The 18220-nt window shown below is 39.9% G+C and overlaps 1 protein-coding gene across 3 annotated transcripts in view; it reads left to right on the forward strand.

Moving 5' to 3' along the window:
- Positions 1–18220, forward strand: part of OSBPL1A (oxysterol binding protein like 1A) — a 233523-nt gene that overhangs the window by 92225 nt on the left and 123078 nt on the right. The gene's annotated exons all lie outside the window — the stretch shown is intronic.

An 18220-nucleotide genomic window follows, 5' to 3' on the forward strand; every position in this document is an offset into this window, starting at 1 on the left:
GGCCTTTTATGCTTCTATAAACGTATATATGATCTTGTCTAGGTAGTTATTAATCTTCCTTTCAGTAACAACTTTGTGTCTTCATTCTCTGTTATGAATTATCAAGAATTGACTATAAATAGCCTACAAGGCTGGGCGCTGTGGCTCACACCTGTAATCCTAGCACTTTGGGAGGCTGAGGCAGTGGATCACCTGAGGTCAGGAGTTCAAGACCAGCATGGTCAACATGGTGAAACCCCGTTTCTACTAAAGACACAAAAATTAGCTGGGCGTGGTGGCACGTGCCTATAACCATCTACTCAAGAGGCTGAGGCAGGAGAATTGCTTGAACCCATAAGGCAGATATTGCAGTGACCCGAGATCATGCCACTGCACTCCAGCCTGGGCAACAGAGGGAGACTCTGTCTCAAAAAAAAACAAAAAGAAAAGAAAAATAAATAGCCTACAAATCAAACTTAAGTATTGAGAAAAAGGTGCCTATTCCTGTGTAAATTAAAAAATTATGTTTCTTAAACTCTTAACAGATGCTTAGTAGCCATGATGCATGTATAAATGACTTCACTAAAGTATAAATGATGTAGTTATTTGTGAGTTTATCATTCCTTTTTTTTTTTTTTTTTTTTTTTTTTTTTGAGATGGAGTCTTGTTCTGCCTTCCAGGCTGGAGTGCAGTGATGCGATCTCGGCTCACTGCAAGCTCCGCCTCCCGTGTTCATGCCATTCTCCTGCCTCAGCCTCCCGAGTAGCTGGGACTACAAGTGCCCGCCACCATGCCTGGCTAATTTTTTTTTTGTATTTTTAGTAGAGACGGGGTTTCACCGTGTTAGCCAGGATGGTCTCGATCTCCTGACCTCATGATCCGCCTGCCTTGGCCTCTCAAAGTGCTGGGATTATAGGCGTGAGCCACCACGCCCAGCCATGATTAACTATTTTAATCACATGTTAGTTTCCTTTAGTCGACTCCAAGATTCAGTTTCTATATTTCCAGGGAATGTGAGGAAATGTTAATATTAGAGTAAATGGACTGTAAAGTATTCTGTATCTGTCCGAGTGTACTTATGGCATCTCTTTACTTCAGTTGAACAAACATATTTTTATCAGCAGTTATAGCCTTGGGAAGGGCGGTGGTTAGGTTATTTTGATTATTAGTTGCAGGCTGGAATATTACTTAGCACTGTTCATTCTCAATGGACTTTAAGATAATAATGGTGTCATATTAGGTATAATTCACATAACAAAATTCACACATGAAGTGTAAAATTCAGTGGTTTTATTCTATTCACAGAGTTATGCAACTATGACTGTCGGTGAGCTTTTAAAATACGTCAAGAACTACCAAAAAGTAGGGAGATTTAAAAGATGTAGAAACATTTGAAAGATGTAGAAAAAGTCCAGTGATATGAAATATGAAGATTAATTCATTTAACCTGGACCACATCAATAAATTATATCAGAATTAGAATTGCAACCAAATTAAGTTTTAAAAAGAATCTTGAGTCAAATCTCTTGTTTCAGGTTGGCTGTATGACATGTCATTCGTAATGATGGTATGCATATCCATATTAGCAATGATTGAGCAGATAATTAATCCAACTTGGAGAAACTGAGAAGAAATCAACATTGTTTAGAGATATGCATAATATTGATACTACAAAAGAGATAATTATGAATATTTTCTGAAAAATCAGTACAGATAAACTGCATTTTATATAAATAGTAAGTAAATAGGGTTAAGATGATTTGATGAATGGAATTGGAGAGTTGAATGTAATTGAGCCTGCCCTTACTGTTAAGGGTTTGTATAGGATAGTCTTTTACCTGCCATGTGTTTTATTAAAGAAAACTGATATTAGCCAGGCGTGGTGGTGCACACCTATAATCCCAGGAGGGTGAGGTTGAGGTGACAGTCTGACGTGGTAGGATGGCTTGAGCCCATGAGGCAGAGGTTGCAGTGAGTCAAGGTCATGTGATTGCACTCCAGCCTGGGTGGCAGAGCCAGACCCTGTATCGAGAGAGAGAGAGAGAGAGAGAGAGAGAGAGACTGACTGATAGATAGGTATTCTGCTCCAAACTTCTTACATAGTCTGCCAGTGACTTCTCAAGATAAAAAACAAAAATGTTTGTGGACAGAATCCAGAGCTTACAGTTGTAATTGTTAGTTAACTTACATTTTAGTACCAAATTGCATTAACTTTAAGACCCAGATCCCTTCCTTCTTATTCCAATTTCTGCCATACTTGTTGAGCTCTATATCCCCTCAAATCCAGATTGCTGCAGCAGCCTGCCCTTCAGTCCCTGCATTCCATCCTTGAGGGTAGTTGAATCAGAAGCCTTTAAGGAACTCTTTTAACTCAGATTCTGTAAAGTACTGCATTATTGCTGCCAGATTAATTTTTTGTAAAGGTACTTTTTGGATCATAATCTTTTACATTGAGAATCTTTTATAAATCCTTGCAACTAGAGAATAAAATGCAGACTTATCTGGGCATTTAAAGATTTTCATAGTCTGGCCACAGCCTAATTTTCCAGTGTTATTTTCAGTTATTCTCTCCCATGACTCCTAGAAACACCCTTGACCAAATGTTGTGTCTTTGATGGGAAATGCTCTCTATTGAAATATAACTTTTATTTTCTTGAGTGGACCTTAAACCTAATTTTTGTCTGAATGAATATCAGAGTTTCTGTATATAGTGTTGAGAATACATAATTCAAGGTTCAAGAATATAGTATTGAAATTTTTACTATTTTATCTTTATCAAAAGCCTGGTTGCAAAAACAAAATCACCTAAAGCTATGAAACTTTTCGAAGACTTCCTGAAGGCCATGTTATCAATCCATTCTTCCATACATCCTTAAATGTACCATTGTGTATCCAATTTTTGTCTAGTATAAATAATATTGTTTTGTGCATTTATATTTGATCACAGTAACTTAGGATTCTTAGGATGGGATTAGTGGGTGAAAATGTATGAATATTTTTGAGACTGTTGATACATATAGTTAAATTGCCAAAAAAGATATGTTACTTTACATGCCAACTTTTAATACATATACTATATTGCATGTTACTAAATGTGTATAGTGAATACTTGGTTAAATAAATTAGAAGGACTTCACTTATCTAAAATAAAAAATCCTTTATAAGTTACCTGATGCTCTTGTCTCACAGCTCTTAGAATTCTTTCCTTCATGTTGACTTTAGATAGCCTGATGATTAATGGTAGACTTCTTAGCAGAAACCTTATAAGCTGGAAGGGATTGGGGTCCTGTCTTTAACCTCCTTAGACAGAATAACTGTCAGTCAAACTTTTTTTTGTATCCAGAAAACTTTTTTTTTGTATCCAAAAAAACTAAGTTTGATAAATGAAGGAGAAATGAAGTCATTTTCAGACAAATAAATGCTACGTGAATTTGCTACTACCAAACCAGCACTGCAAGAAATGCCAAAAGGAGTTCTAAATTGTGAAACAAAAGCTCACTATGTACCAAAATGGAACTGGTTGGAAGCATAAAACTCACGGGGCCTATAAAACAATAACACATTGAAAAAAAAAAGTATCTAAGTATCGACTAACATGATGAATAGAACAGTACCTCACATCTCAGTATTAACATTGAACATAAATGTCCTAAACGCTCTACTTAAAAGATACAAAATGGCAGAACAGATAAAAAAATCACAAACCAAATATCTTCTGTCTTCAAGAGACTTGCCTAACACGTAAGAATTCATATAAACTCAAGGTAAAGGGGTGGAAAAAGATATTCCACGCAAATGAAAGCCAAAAGCAGGCAGGAGTAGCTATTTTTGCATCAGACAAACAGACTTTAAAGCAATAACAGTTAAAAAAAAAAGGCAAAGAAGGTCATTACGTAATGATAAAAGGATCAATCCAAGAAGAAGATATTACAATCCTAAACTTTACATCCACCTGACACTGGAGCTCCCAGATTTATAAAACAATTACTACTAGACCTAAGAAATGAGATAGACAGCAACATGGTAATAGTGGGAACTTCAGTATTCCTCTACTGACAGCACTAGGCAGATCGAGACAGAAAGTCAACAAAGAGGCTGGGCGTGGTGGCTCATGCCTGTAATCCCAGCACTTTGGGAGGCCGAGGCGGGCGGATCACGAGGTCAGGAGATCGAGACCGTCCTGGCTAACACAGTGAAACCCCATCTCTACTAAAATACAAAAAATTAGCCAGGCGTGGTTGCAGGCGCCTGTAGTCCCAGCTACTCCGGAGGCTGAGGCAGAAGAATGGCCTGAACCCACGAGGTGAAGCTTGCAGTGAGCCGAGATCACGCTACTGCACTCCAGCCTGGGCGACGGAGCGAGACTCCGTCTCAAAAAACAAAAACAAAAACAAAAAAAGTCAACAAAGAAACAATGGCCTTAAACTACACTGTGGAACAACGGACTGAATAGATATTTAAAGAACATTCTGTTATAGGAAAGGGGTCCCAATCCAGACCCTAAGAGAGGGTTCTTGGATCTCATGCAAGAAAGATTTCAGGGCGGCCAGGTGCGGTGGCTCATGCCTGTAATCCCAGCACTTTGGGAGGCCGAGGTGGGTGGAACACAAGGTCCGGAGACCCAGACCATCCTGGCTAACATGGTGAAACCCCATCTCTACTAAAAATACAAAAAAATTAGCTGGGCACGGTGGCACACGCCTATAGTCCCAGCTACTGGGGCGCTGAGGCAGGAGAATTGCTTGAACCCGGGGTGCGGCGGTTGCAGTGAGCCAAAATCGCACCACTGCACTCCAGCCTGGGCGACAAAGCAAGAAAGAATTCAGGGCAAGTCCACAGTGCAAAATGAAAACAAGTTTATTAAGAAAGTAAAGGAATAAAAGAATGGCTACTCCATAGACAGAGCAGCCCTGAGGGCTGCTGATTGCCCATTTTTATAGTTATTTCTTCATGCTATGCTAAACAAGGGGTGGATTATTCATGCCTCCCCTTTTTAGACCATATAGGGTAACTTCCTAATGTTGCCATGGTATGTGTAAACTGTCATGGCACTGTTGGGAGTGTAGCAGTGAGGACGACCAGAGGTCACTCTCGTGGCCATCTTGGTTTTCGTGGGTTTTGGCTGGCTCCTTTACTGCAACCTGTTTTATCAGCAAGGTCTTTATGACCTGTATTTTGTGCTGACCTCCTATTTCATCCAGTGACTTAGAATGCCTTAACCATCTGGGAATGCAGCCCAGTAGGTTTCAGCCTCATTTTACCCAGCTCCTGTTTAAGATGGAGTTGCTCTGGTTCACACGTCTCTGACAATTCTACCTAACAACTGCAGAATATACATTCTTCTCATTAGCACGTGGAACATTCTCCAAGATGGAACACATGATAGGCTGTAAAACAAGTCTCAGTTAGTTTAAGAAAATTGAAGTAATATCAAATATCTTCTCAGACCACAGGGGAATAAAACTAGAAATCAACTCCAAAAGGAATGCTCAGAACTATACAATTACATGGAATTTAAATAATATGTTTCTGAATGATTTTTGAGTTAACAAATCAAGATGGAAATTAAAAAATTCTTTGAAATGAATGATAATAGTGACACAAGTTATCAAAACCTCTGGGATACAGCAAAAGCAGTGCTAAGAGGAAAGTTCATAGTGTTTAATGCCTGCATTAAAAAGTCGGAAAGAGCACAAATTGACAAGCTAGTGTCACAAAAAATACAAAAGATAAATGAAACAAGAAACTGGTTTTTTGAAAAGATAAACAAAATTGATAGACCATTAGTGAGATTACCGAAGAAAAGATGAGAGAAGATCCAAATAAGCTTAATTAGAAATGAAACAGGAGACATTACAACCAAAACCACAGAAATACAAAAGATCATTTGAAACTATTATGAAAACCATTACATGCACAAATTAAAAAATTTAAAGGAAATAAATTCCTGGAAACACAACCCTCCCAGATTAAGCCAGGAGAAAACAGAAACCCTGAGCAGACCAATAATAAGCAGTTAGATTGAATCAGTAATTTAAAAATTGCCAACAAAAAAAAAGCCCATGACCAGATGGATTCACAGCTGAATTCTACTGGAATTCAAAGAATTGGTAATAATCCTACTGAAACTATTCCAAAAGAAAGAGAAAGAAGGAATCCTCCCTAAATCATTGTATGAAGCCAGTATCACCCTAATACCAAAACCAGAGAAGGACAAAACAAACAAGGAAAAGTACAGACCAATATCCCTGATGAACATAGGTGTAAAAATCCTCAAAAAAATACTAGCTAATCGAATCCAACAGCATATCAGAAAGATAATACATCATGATCAGGTGGGTTTTGTTCCAGGGATGCAGGGATGCTTTAATATATGCAAGTCAATAAATATGATATATCACAAACAATTAAAAGTAAAAACCATGTGATCATCTCAGTAGATGTAGAAAAAGCATTTGATAAAATCCAGCATCCCTTTATGTTAAAAACTCTTAATAAGCTAGGCATAGAAGGGACTTACCTCAAAATAAGAAAAGCCATGTATGACAAACCCATAGCCAACATCATACTGAATAGGGAAAAATTGAAAGCATTCCCTCTAAGAACTGAAATAAGAAAAGGATGCCCACTTTTACCACTTCCTATTCAATGTAGTACTGGAAGTCCTAGCCAGAGCAGTCAGTTAAGAGAAAGAAAGAAAGAAAGGGCATCTATGTGGAAAAGAGGAAGTCAAACTAGTGTTGTTTGCCAATGATATGATCACGCACCTAGAAAACCCTAAAGACTCATCCAAAAGACTCCTAGATCTCATAAACAAATTCAATAAAGTCTCAGGTTACGAAATCAATGTATACAAATCAGTAGCACAGCTGTACAGCAACAGTAATCAAGCTGAGAATCAAATCAAGAAGTCAATCCCTTTTACAACAGTTGCAAAAAAATAAAATACGTAGGAATGTGCTTAGCCAAGGAGATGAAAGCTCTCTACAAGGAAAACTACAAAACACTGCTGAAAGAAATCATAGATGACACAAATAAATGGAAACATATCTCATGCTCATAGATGGGAAGAATCAATATTGTGAAAATGACCATACTGCCCAAAGCAATTTACAGATGCAATGCAATTCCCATCAAAATACCATCACAGTTTTTCACAGAACTAGAAAAAAAATCTTAAAATTCATATGGAACCCCAGAAGAACCTGAATAGCCAAAGTAATACTAAGAAAAAAGAACAAATCTGGAGGTATCACATTATTGGACTTTAAATCATACTGCAGGGCTCTAGTTACCAAAAACATCATGGTTAATGTTATGGAAAAAAAAAAAGGCTCTTAGACCAGTGAAACAGAATAGAGAATCCAGAAATAAAACCAATTATTATACAGCCAACTGATCTTTGACAAAGCATACAAAAACATAAATTGGGGAAAGGATGGCCTATTAAATTTATATATTTGAAAAAACATAAATTGGGGCAAGGACAGCCTATTCAATTTATATAGCCTTTCCCCAAAATAGGCTATCCTTTCCCCAGTTTATGTGCTGGGATAATTGGCAAGCCACATGTAGAAGAATGAAACTGGATCCCCATCTCTACCTTATATAAAAATCAACTCAAGATGGATCAAAGACTTAATTCTAAGACCCGAAAGCATAACAATTCTAGAAGATAATATTGGAAAAACTCTTCTGGACATTGGCCTAGGCAAAAAATTCATGACTAAGACCCCAAAAGCAAGTACAACAAAAATAAATAAGTGGAACCTAATTAAACTAAAAAGCTGCTGCACAGAAAAAGAAATAATCAGCAGAATAAATAGACAACCAGAGAATGGGAGAAAATATTTGCAAACTATGCATCCAACAAAGGACTAGTATCTGAAATCTGCAAGGAACTCAAACAAATCAGCAAGAAAAATACAAATAATCCCATCAAAAAGTGGGCAAAAGACATGAATAGATGTTTCTCAAAAGAAGATATGCAATTGACCAACAATCATATGAAAAAATGCTCAACAGCACTAATCATCATGGAAATGGAAATTCAAACCACAAGGAGATACCATCTTACTCCTACAAGAATGGCCATAATGAAAAAGTCAGGAAACAATAGATGTTGGTGTGGATGTGGTGAAAAGGGAACACTTTTACACTGCTGGTGGGAATGTAAATTAGTACAACCTCTATGGAGAACAGTATGGAGATTCCTTAAAGAACGAAAAGTAGATCTACTATTTGATCCAACAGTCCCACTACTGGTATCTACCCAAAGGAAAAGAAGTCATTATATGAAAAAGACACATGCACATCCATGTTCACAGCAGCACAATTCACAATTGCAAAAGATGTGGGACCAACCTAAGTGCCCATCAACCAATGAATGGATAAAGAAAATGTGGTATTTATACAACACGGAATACTACTCAGCCACAAAAAGGAATGAAATAATGTCTTCTCTAGCAACTTGGATGGAGCTGGAGGCCATTATTCTAAGTGAAATAACTCAGGAATGGAAAAACCAAAAACCATTTGTTCTCATTTATAAGTAGGAGCTAAGCTTTGAGGATGCAGAGACTTACAGAGTGATATGGTCTTTAGGGACTGGGAAGGAAAGAGTCTGGGGGAGAAATTAAAATCTACATATTGGACCAGGCACGGTGGCTCACGCCTGTAATCCCAGCACTTTGGGAGGCCAAGTTGGGCGGATCACCTGAGGTCAGGAGTTCGAGACCAGCCTGGCCAACATGGTGAAACCTCATCTCTACTAAAAAAATACGAAAATTAGCCAGGCCTGGTGGCGGGTACCTGTAATCCCCACTACTCAGGAGGCTGAGACAGGAGAATCGCTTGAACCCAGAACGAGGAGGTTGCAGTGAGCTGAGATCGTGCCACTGCACTTCAGCCTGGGCAACAGAGCAAGACTCCATCTCAACAACAACAACAACAATCACATATTGGATGCAGTGTACGCTGCTCAGGTGATGGGTGTGCTAAAATCTTAGACTTCTCCACTAAAGAACTTATGCATGTAACCAAACACCACCTGTTCACCCAAAACTATTGAAATATAAAAACAAAATAGTCGAACTTAAGAAAATAAAACTGAAAAAAAGTCTGTAAGGAAAAGCACTTCTATTTAGCCTACTTAAAACTGTTTCCTCAAAATCTGGGCTTTGAGTAGACAAACTTACCACTTTCTCTGTTGCCACCTGGTCCAAGCCACCATTGCCTCCCACGTGGACATTTGAAAACTTCCTTGCTGTCCCCAGATTTCACCCTTCACCCTACAGCTTCTGCCCCAAATCCTCCCAAAATGTCAGTGGATTGACGTCCTTTGCTGGAAACATCCAGTGGCTTCCAGATCTTCTCACTTGGAGTGAGAGACAGAGTCCTTCCAATGACCTGCAGAGCCTTCCACCTTCTACCTCTCAGCCCCCCACCTCCCAGTTCCCTTTCTGGCTCCTCTCCAGCCTCATTGGCCGGGCCTACGCCTGCCAGGGGCCTTTAGTGTGCTGCTCCCTCTTCTGGAAGGCTTTTCTTCTGAGTGATGTAGTCACTGTCTTCCTTCCTTCCCTAGGCCTTTCTTCAAAAGGTGTCTGCACACAGAGGCTTTTCCTGGCCTCCTGCGCTGGTTTGCTCCTCGTCCGCTCTGTCCTGCTTTGTGTACTGCAGCCTCATCCCTGGGGCTTCTTGGCCCTCCGACTTGTGATTGGATTCAGCAAATGGGAGGCTCTGTCCAGAGACCCGCGGAGAGACGAGAGGGGAAGTCGTTTCAGGGCTTTATCTTCATTCCCTCCAGCCGGACTGTGGTTCCGCAGTGCTGCCGGGTTCCTCTACCTGGCCACTGGCCTGATCTAGACTCCAGCTCTTGCTGGGCTTAGCAATACTGTCCTCTCCCCTTTCCCCCTCTGTGCCAGGATGGTAACTGTGCCCTGCACGCCAGTCTCTGTTACTTCAACCCTCCTCACCTTTGTGAGCAATCGCTTTTCCAAATTCTTCTCAGTTAACATTTTTCTTTTCTTTTCTTTTTTTTGAGACGGGAGTCCCTCTCTGTCGCCTAGGCTGGAGGCAGTGGTGCGATCTTGGCTCACTGCAACCTCCGCCCCCAGCTTCAAGCGATTCTCCTGCCTCAGCCTCCTGAGTAGCTGGGACCACAGGCGCGAGCCACCATGCCAGGCTAATTTTTATATTTTTAGTAGAGACGGAGTTTCACCCTGTTGGGCAGGCTGGCCTCGAACTCCTGCCCTCAAGTGATCCACCCACTTCAGCCTCCCAAAGTGCTGGGATTACAGGCGTGAGCCACGGTGCCTGGACCTCAGTTACCTTTGAGCAGGCCAGCTCTTCCCTGCTGAGACCCTTAGCTAATACCTCATCCTCTGTGAAGTTCACCTCCCCTCAGCACTTGTTTCCCCTCTACTTTGCTGTAGTTTCTCTTTATTACTTATCAGATTTCCTATGAGTGTGTGTAGTTGATTGTCTGCCTTTCCCACCAGGATATAAACTTTAGGGCAGGGATTTTTACCTGTTTGCTGATTAACTTTGGTACCTCAACAAAACTTGGCATGTGATGGGAGTCTCTCTCTCCTCTCTCTCTCTCTCTCGCCGTCTCTCTTTCTCTCTCTCTCTCTCTCTCTGTGTGTGATGAATGAGTGAGTGAAATGAATGACCTACTTATCTAGCTTAAATTTATACCTTATATCTCTCAAACTCAGGAAGAAACAATAAATTTCTGTCAAGTTAGTAAATTTAAAGATTGTACAAGTCAAAGAGACCTTTTAGAGACATGAAATAGGGAAGAAACCATTAGAACTGTGGCATATTTTGCATTCTTTTGCCAAGAGGGGTTCCACAGTTAATGTCACTGATTTTTATATCCTACTCCTCTCCCCTGAATTCTGTTTTTTTCTGAGGCAAATCTTTGAATAATTCTTTCATTAGGGGTCTGTGAGTAGAAGAATTTCTACCTTATTTAAATCTTTATTTCATCCTCACTGGATTATAGTTATCTTCCACTAGCATTTTGAAGATGCGATTGCAACTTCTTCTGACTTCTGATATTTTATTTTTTCTTTTTGAGACAGAGTTTCGCTGTTGCCCAGGCTGGAGTGCAGTGGCAGGATACTGGCTCACTGCAACCTCTGCCTCCCAAGTTCAAGCGATTCTCCTGCCTTAGCCTCCTGAGTAGCTGGGATAACAGATGCACCCACCACTAAACCTGGCTAATTTTTTTTAATGTATTTTAATTTTTTATTTTTTAGTAGAGACAGGGTTTCACCATATTGGCCAGGCTGGTCTCGAACTCCTGACCTCAGGTGATCCACCTGTCTCAGTTTCCCAAAGAGTTGGAATTACAGGCAATCTCTTTTTTTTTCCCTCCCCCCCCACCCCCCTCTTGTTACTGCAAAGATTTTCACTTTGTTTTTGGTATTTTGCAGTTTTATTCTGTCTCTGGGTTTGGATTTTGTTGTTCTATAGCTTGCTTGAAACTCTGTTCTTTAATTCAAGGACTCATTTATTATCTTTCTTTAAGTTAGAAAAGTTCTTAGCTATTATCTCTTCCAATTTTACTTCATCATTCTTTATATTCCCTCCTGCCAGAACTCTTAATAGACATATGTTGAACCTTCTCATTCTATCCTCCTACCTCATTTCTTATTCCATTTCTTTCTGTTGCATTCTGAGTACTTTTCTTAGATCTATTTTCTAGCTTTAGTTTCTTTCTCAATTTAGTCAGTTTTTTTGCTTAATCTTTTGACTTTCTATTTTCTAATCTTAGTGACTGTATTTTATAATTCTAGAAATTTTAGGTGGTGGTTTTAAAAATTTGTTATTTTTCCCCCATAGTGACATGTTCTTTTATATTACATGCATTTCTAATTTTATCTCTAACAACTTCAGACATATAAATTTAAGGCATTTTTTCAGAATGTTTTTATATCTCAAGTTGTTGCACAGCTAAGTCTTTTGTTTCTTCTGCTGAATGTCCATCACAATGGATTGTAACTTTATGGAGAGCTCATCTTCAGTGGAGCTTGTAGGTTTGTTTGTTTGTTTGTTTGTTTTGTTTTTGTTTTTCCTGCTTCTTGGGTTTGGAGGTGTCCATATAAAGTAGTTTTGTGTGTTGCTGTTGAGGCTGTAAAGGTTTCTCTGCTTCTGGGCTACTAGTTTTAAATTTGGATTTCATATCTAGGCATGCTACAAGCTGGAGGCTTCAGTTTCTCAGGTTTCCCACCCGGACCTTAGGCAAGAAAGTGTCCTTCTTCCCTGAGCACAAGGGCAGTTTTCTACTCCCACTGTCACTAGGGGTCTGCCCCTTTACCAGGCCTTACCCACTTGATTTGGGAGGCCAAAGCTCCATACCTTCCATTCATGTAGCTGTAACGCCTCATCTATTTTGTTGTTGTTGTTGTGTTGTGCTTTGTTTTGTTTGTTTGTTTGTTTGTTTATTTATTTATTTTTGAGACGGAGTCTCGCTCTGTCACCCAGGCTGGAGTGCAGTGGCACGATCTTGGCTCACTGCAACCTCTGCCTCCCGGGTTCAAGCAATTCTTCTGTCTCAGCCTCCCAAGTAGCTGGGACTACAAGCACACACTGCCACGTCCGGGTAATACTTTTGTATTTTTAGTAAAGACGGGGTTTTACCATGTCGCCCAGGCTGGTTTCGAACTCCTGAGCTCAGGCAATCTGCCCTCCTCGGCCTCCCAAAGTGCTGGGATTGTAGGCGTGAGCCACCGTGCCTGGCCAGGCTCATCTGTTAATCCTCTGGGTTTCTGTTCTGTCTGACACCCACCTCCAACCTTGACCTTCCTACCAGGCATCACTGGTCAGGCCTGTTGCATCAGCCTTGCCTTTTGTTTCTTTCTTTCTTTCTAGCATATCTGGGGATTTTATTCTTTCAAACTCTGCACTACATTATTTTACTGTTTTATTTGGTGTGTTTATGGATTGTGATTGGAGAGATGGTCCCATCAGCCTAGTCTGCCAGGTACCACCAGTGTCCCATGCTCTTTCTAATATAAAGCATGTCAATACTCTACAATTTATATTGTCTAGTATAAAGCAAACACATATAGCCTTTTTTTGTACATTGTCCTGTGCATTTGACGTATAGACAGTCCCAAACTTAAAATGGTTCAACTTACAATTTTTCAACTTTACAACAGTGTGAAAGTGACATTTTCAGTTTATGATGGGTTTATTGGGATATATTGCAAGTTGGGGAGCATCTGTATTAACTTATTTGTGCCTGATAACAGCCCAATGCAGTATATACAACTATTCTTTCCATTTTACAGATAAGTTGACTGAGGCACAGGGAGCTTATATAACTTAGTTAAGGTCACAGAGCTTGTAAAAACCAGAGTTAGCATTTGGCCCTGGGCAGCCTGGCTCCAGAGTGTGTTCTTAACCAATAAACAGGCTGGCACGGTGGCTCATGCCTGTAATCCCAGCACTTTGGGAGGCTGAGGCGGCAGATCACCTGAGGTCAGGAGTTCGAGACCAGCCTGCCCAATATTGTGAAACCCTGTCTCTACTAAAAAATACAAACATTAGCCGAATGTTGTTGTGTGTGCCTGTAATCCCAGCCACTCAATCCTGAGGCAGAATTGCTTGAACCCAGGAGGTGGGGGTTACAGTGAGCCGAGATCATGCCATTGCATTGCAGCCTGGGAGTTTAACTCTAATTTACTCTAAATCTCAAGTTTACTTGTGGCACAAGAAAATATATTTTGCCTGTTTTTCAACATTTAACTCCATCTCAAAAAAAAAAAAGGAATAAACAATAAACAAAATTTATTTTTGATAAATAAATATCAAAAATTCCAAAACTTCAGTGTTGACCCCTGAACATTTGATCTAGGAACAGGAGAAGTTTTGCAGATCTACAATGTAAGGTAGAATTTGTTGAGGACAATTACATTAGCTTGGCTGTTGTAGTTAAGGTAGTGTTTAAATCTTCATTGTCTTCTATTCAGAAGTTCAGGGGTAGAGGGGGATTGATGTAGAGCAGGAGTTTCCATTCCACAAAAAAGAAATCCCCCTTTTTTGCTGTCGTTTTTTTCCTTCTCTTTTCTTGTCCTCGTTCTTTCTGTTCTTCATCCCCACAAATACATCATCAATTCACTCAATTTCCCAAGACCAAACTTTGGAGTCATTGTACTTCCTCTTTCTCCAAATATATTTTGTTGATCAGTTCTCCCATTCAAGTACTAACCAGGCTTGACCATGATTAGCTTCCGAGATTAGCTGAGATTGGGCGTGTTCAGGCTATAGACAGTCAATTTTGTCTCTTAATGTCACTCTACTTTGTTTCTCTTCCTATGTCCCCCTACCATCATGCTAAAATAGGCCATAGCCATCTTTCCCATTGATTACCACAACTTCTTGACTGGCCACACTGCCTCCACTCTTTTTTTTTTTTTTTTTTTTCGAGACAGAGTCTTGCTTCGTCACCCAGGCTGGAGTGCAATGGCCGATCTTGGCTCACTGCAACCTCCGCCTCCCGGGTTCAAGTGATTCTCCTGCCCCAGCCTCCCAAGTAGCTGGGATTACAGGCGTGTGCCAGCATGCCCAGCTAATTTTTGTATTTTTAGTAGAGACAGAGTTTCACCATGTTGGCCAGGCTAGTCTCAAACTTCTGACCTCAAGTGATCCACCTGCCTTGGCCTCCCAAAGTGCTGGGATTACAGGCGTGAGCCACCGCACCCAGTCCTGCCTCCACTCTTATATTCCTTCATTTACCTCCATGGAATATTCCACAGAGTAGTTAGATGCTTCTGAAACACAAATTGGAATTGTCACAGCCTTAACAGAAGCATTCAGCGCCTTAGGGTATAATCTAAACTCTAAGTTGACTGACTTTATGACCTGTGTGTCTACTCATTTCAGCTGCTTCCTCTCTTACCTATTCCTTCCTTCCTTCTATACTCTGTGCAGCAACAGTGACTTTTTCCTCATGCATTTGGGTCTTAGCATATGTTGTTTCCAAGGTATGAAATCACTTTTTCTCATCTTTTACATGTAGTTTCCAGAAACTCCTCCTTGACTTCTCTAAGACTAGGCTAAATGTTCTTATGTGTTTTCAGATCACCCTGCACTTTCTCTACCATAGCACTAGCCACTCTTTAATGTAATGCTTTCTGTCTCCATTTCTCTCTCTGAGTAGGTCCAGCCTCCTCAGGTGTTAGAAGGAACAGGAAGAGCAAGCAAAGATACAGGCCACAACAGTTGTCCCTATTCAGGCCTGTTGTACAGGGCACTGGAGAGTGAGCGTCTGTCTTTGGTCCAAGCTTTCTTTCAGGCAGCAAGGTTGAAGAATCCAATAGGTGAGACAGTGTGGCTATGAGACTAAGTGATTTATTGCTCACTTTTACTTCTGCCAAAGTCTATTTTATTTTATTTTATTTTTGAGACAGAGTCTCTCTCTGTTGCCCAGGCTGGAGTGCAGTGGCACGATCTCAGCTCACTGCAACCTCTGCCTCCTGGTTCAAGCGATTCTCCTGCCTCAGCCTCCCGAGTAGCTGGGATTACAGGCAAGTACCACCTCACCCAGCTAATTTTTGTATTTTTAGTAGAGACAGGGTTTCACCACGTTGGCCAGGTTGGTCTGGAACTCCTGACCTCAGGTGATCTGCCTGCCTCGGCCTCCCAAAGTGCTGGGATTACAGGCGTGAGCCACCATGCCTGGCCTACTTCTGCCAAAGTCTGGAAGACAGGCAAGCATCATACCCTGAAGCTCTCTCAAGCACTCAGAGTGGATTAACTCTAATATGTCATCCAGTTCTGCACGTTATTCTTTGTGGCACAGACCTTTCCAAGACTCCTCTCTTGACCTTGGCCACAGGTGGCCCTTTCAAGACCATACGTGGCTCAACCCCACTTACCATTTACTTCATTGACTCCGTTTTTCTCATAAGGCCATTACCATAAGGTGGGGAACCCACTGGACAATTCAATCAGAAGTTATGCAAATCCAATTATACCCTCTGATGATGATTTCCTCAGTTTGATTAAAATTAATCTTCCTTATTGCCTCACTTCATTCTCATTTGCAAGAGAATACAAAACACATTCTGTAGTTCTGCTGGCTTCTCTCCTGTTTTGTTTGACTCTAGGTCTTTGTGACTTGTACTCTTTTCTAAATTTTTAAACGTAATTCATTTTATTTTTTCCAAATAATAATATCCTTCTCCTCTTACTCTTCTAAAGTCTCCCTTTGATCAGTATTATTCTTTCGATAGGAATTGTTTTATTTTCCATTTTCCTTGCTAGACAGCAAGCTCTGTAAAAACAAAGACTGTCTGTCCTGCTTACCCCTTTTTCTCCAGCACCTTGCTGGTGCCTGCCACGCGGTTGCCACTCCATAACTGGCAGAGGAAAACCTCTCACCTTGCTAGAGTTCTCATTGATCATAATTCTGAAACTGTCTTCCCTTAGGACTAGTATATTTGGCACTCTATTTTAGAAGTGTTTGTTTTATTGGGTTTATATTTAGCAATACAAAAATGTTCCTTGTTCTTTAAGATCCAACTCAAGTGCAACATCTTTTCATCAAACTATGGATTACTCTAGTCCATAATGACAATGCTCTTCTCTGAAATTTTAATACTTTTTAAAAGTATGCACAACTTGCTAGTTATGTCTTACAACATCCCTGATAATATCTTTTTATTATTCATTTAATACATGCCACTTTGAGCTATATATTTTATATCCTCCCGTGCAATGAATGTAAATTATATTCTTGTAGATATATAGACTAAATGGTCAGAGGTACTTCTTCAGTGGATGATTGTATTCAAGGTAGAATTCATTTTAATTTGAACAAAAAATAGATTTATATTTTTATGTCTTTCAGCATGACCTCTTTTGATATTTTTCAAGTTATAGTTTTATGGAGTAGTTTTTAGAAGGTTAGTTGATTTTTATGTGCAAACATTTTTTCCCTGTTTTGAAAAGAGAGTACTGATTTTCACTGAAGCATTTATATAATTCCAATCTGATATGAAAGTCCATTTTATTTATTTATTTTTTGAGACGGAGTCTTGCTCTATCACCCAGGCTGGAGTGCAGTGGCGCAATCTTGGCTCACTGCAGCCTCTGCCTCCTGGGTTTAAGTGATTCTCCTGCCTTAGCCTTCTGGGTAGCTGGGATTACAGGCACATGCCACGACAGCCAGCTAATTTTTGTATTTTTAATGGAGATGGGGTTTCACCGTGTTAGCCAGGCTGGTCTCGAATTCCTGACCTCAGGTGATTTGCACACCTTGGCCTCCCAAAGTGCTGGGATTATAGGTATGAACCACTGCACCCGGCCTTGAAAGTCCATTTTAAAATGGACTTTGATCATTTAGGTTAGATCAGGTCTTTCAGGTATATAGTCATTATGTATTGCATTTTTTTACACCACAAAAGAGAAATCATCCCATTTTGTTATTTTCTGTATTTTCTCTGATCTTTAGCTTTGTCACTAGATTTTGTAGTTTTTGGACTATTTAGTCTCTCTCCTGTTTGTGTTTAATTATTAAAAAAAGCCACATACATATTCAAGGTAGCACCCTTACCAGAAGGACAAGGTTAGGGAAATAAAATGCCTTCATCCAGTTTTTTTCTTTTAAATACTTGTCCCAAATGATGGAAATATTTCAGTTAAATGTTGAAAAACAGGCAAAATATATTTTCTTGTGCCACAAGTAAAAAACAAAATGTAGTTAAAAATTACTTATTTCTCAATCTGCCCCAATCAACCAACCTATGTGAAAGTTTTCATTTCACATTTTTAAACTAAAGGACCATAATTCTTTTAAGGTAAAATATAATAACTTGGAGCCATTTGGATTCAGATTATATTTTACATTAAAAGAATTATGGTAGCAAAATGTGGAATAAGATATTTTATTAGTTTCCTTATTCATCTAATAAATATTTGAGAGATTTTATTTTGGCAAAGCTCGGTGTTTGGATGGGGGTAAGGAGATTTAGAGTTTACAGAGGGTCACAGAGAAACAACATACATACAATGCCTCATGCCACTGTAACAAGTGGGTGTGGCCGCTGTTGTAGTCCAGGAATAGCTGCTGTTATGTCCCGTGGTGATATTTTGTTGTTGTTGTTGTTTTTAGAGACAGGGTCTTGCTCTGTCGCACAGGCTGAAGTGCAGTGATGTGGTCATAGCTCATTGCAACCTTGAACTCCAGCGATCCTCCTGCCTTGGCCTCCCAAAGTGTTGGCATTAC

The sequence above is a fragment of the Hylobates moloch genome, unplaced genomic scaffold (assembly GCF_009828535.3).
Source record: "Hylobates moloch isolate HMO894 unplaced genomic scaffold, HMol_V3 SCAFFOLD_5, whole genome shotgun sequence".
Lineage (NCBI taxonomy): Eukaryota > Metazoa > Chordata > Mammalia > Primates > Hylobatidae > Hylobates > Hylobates moloch.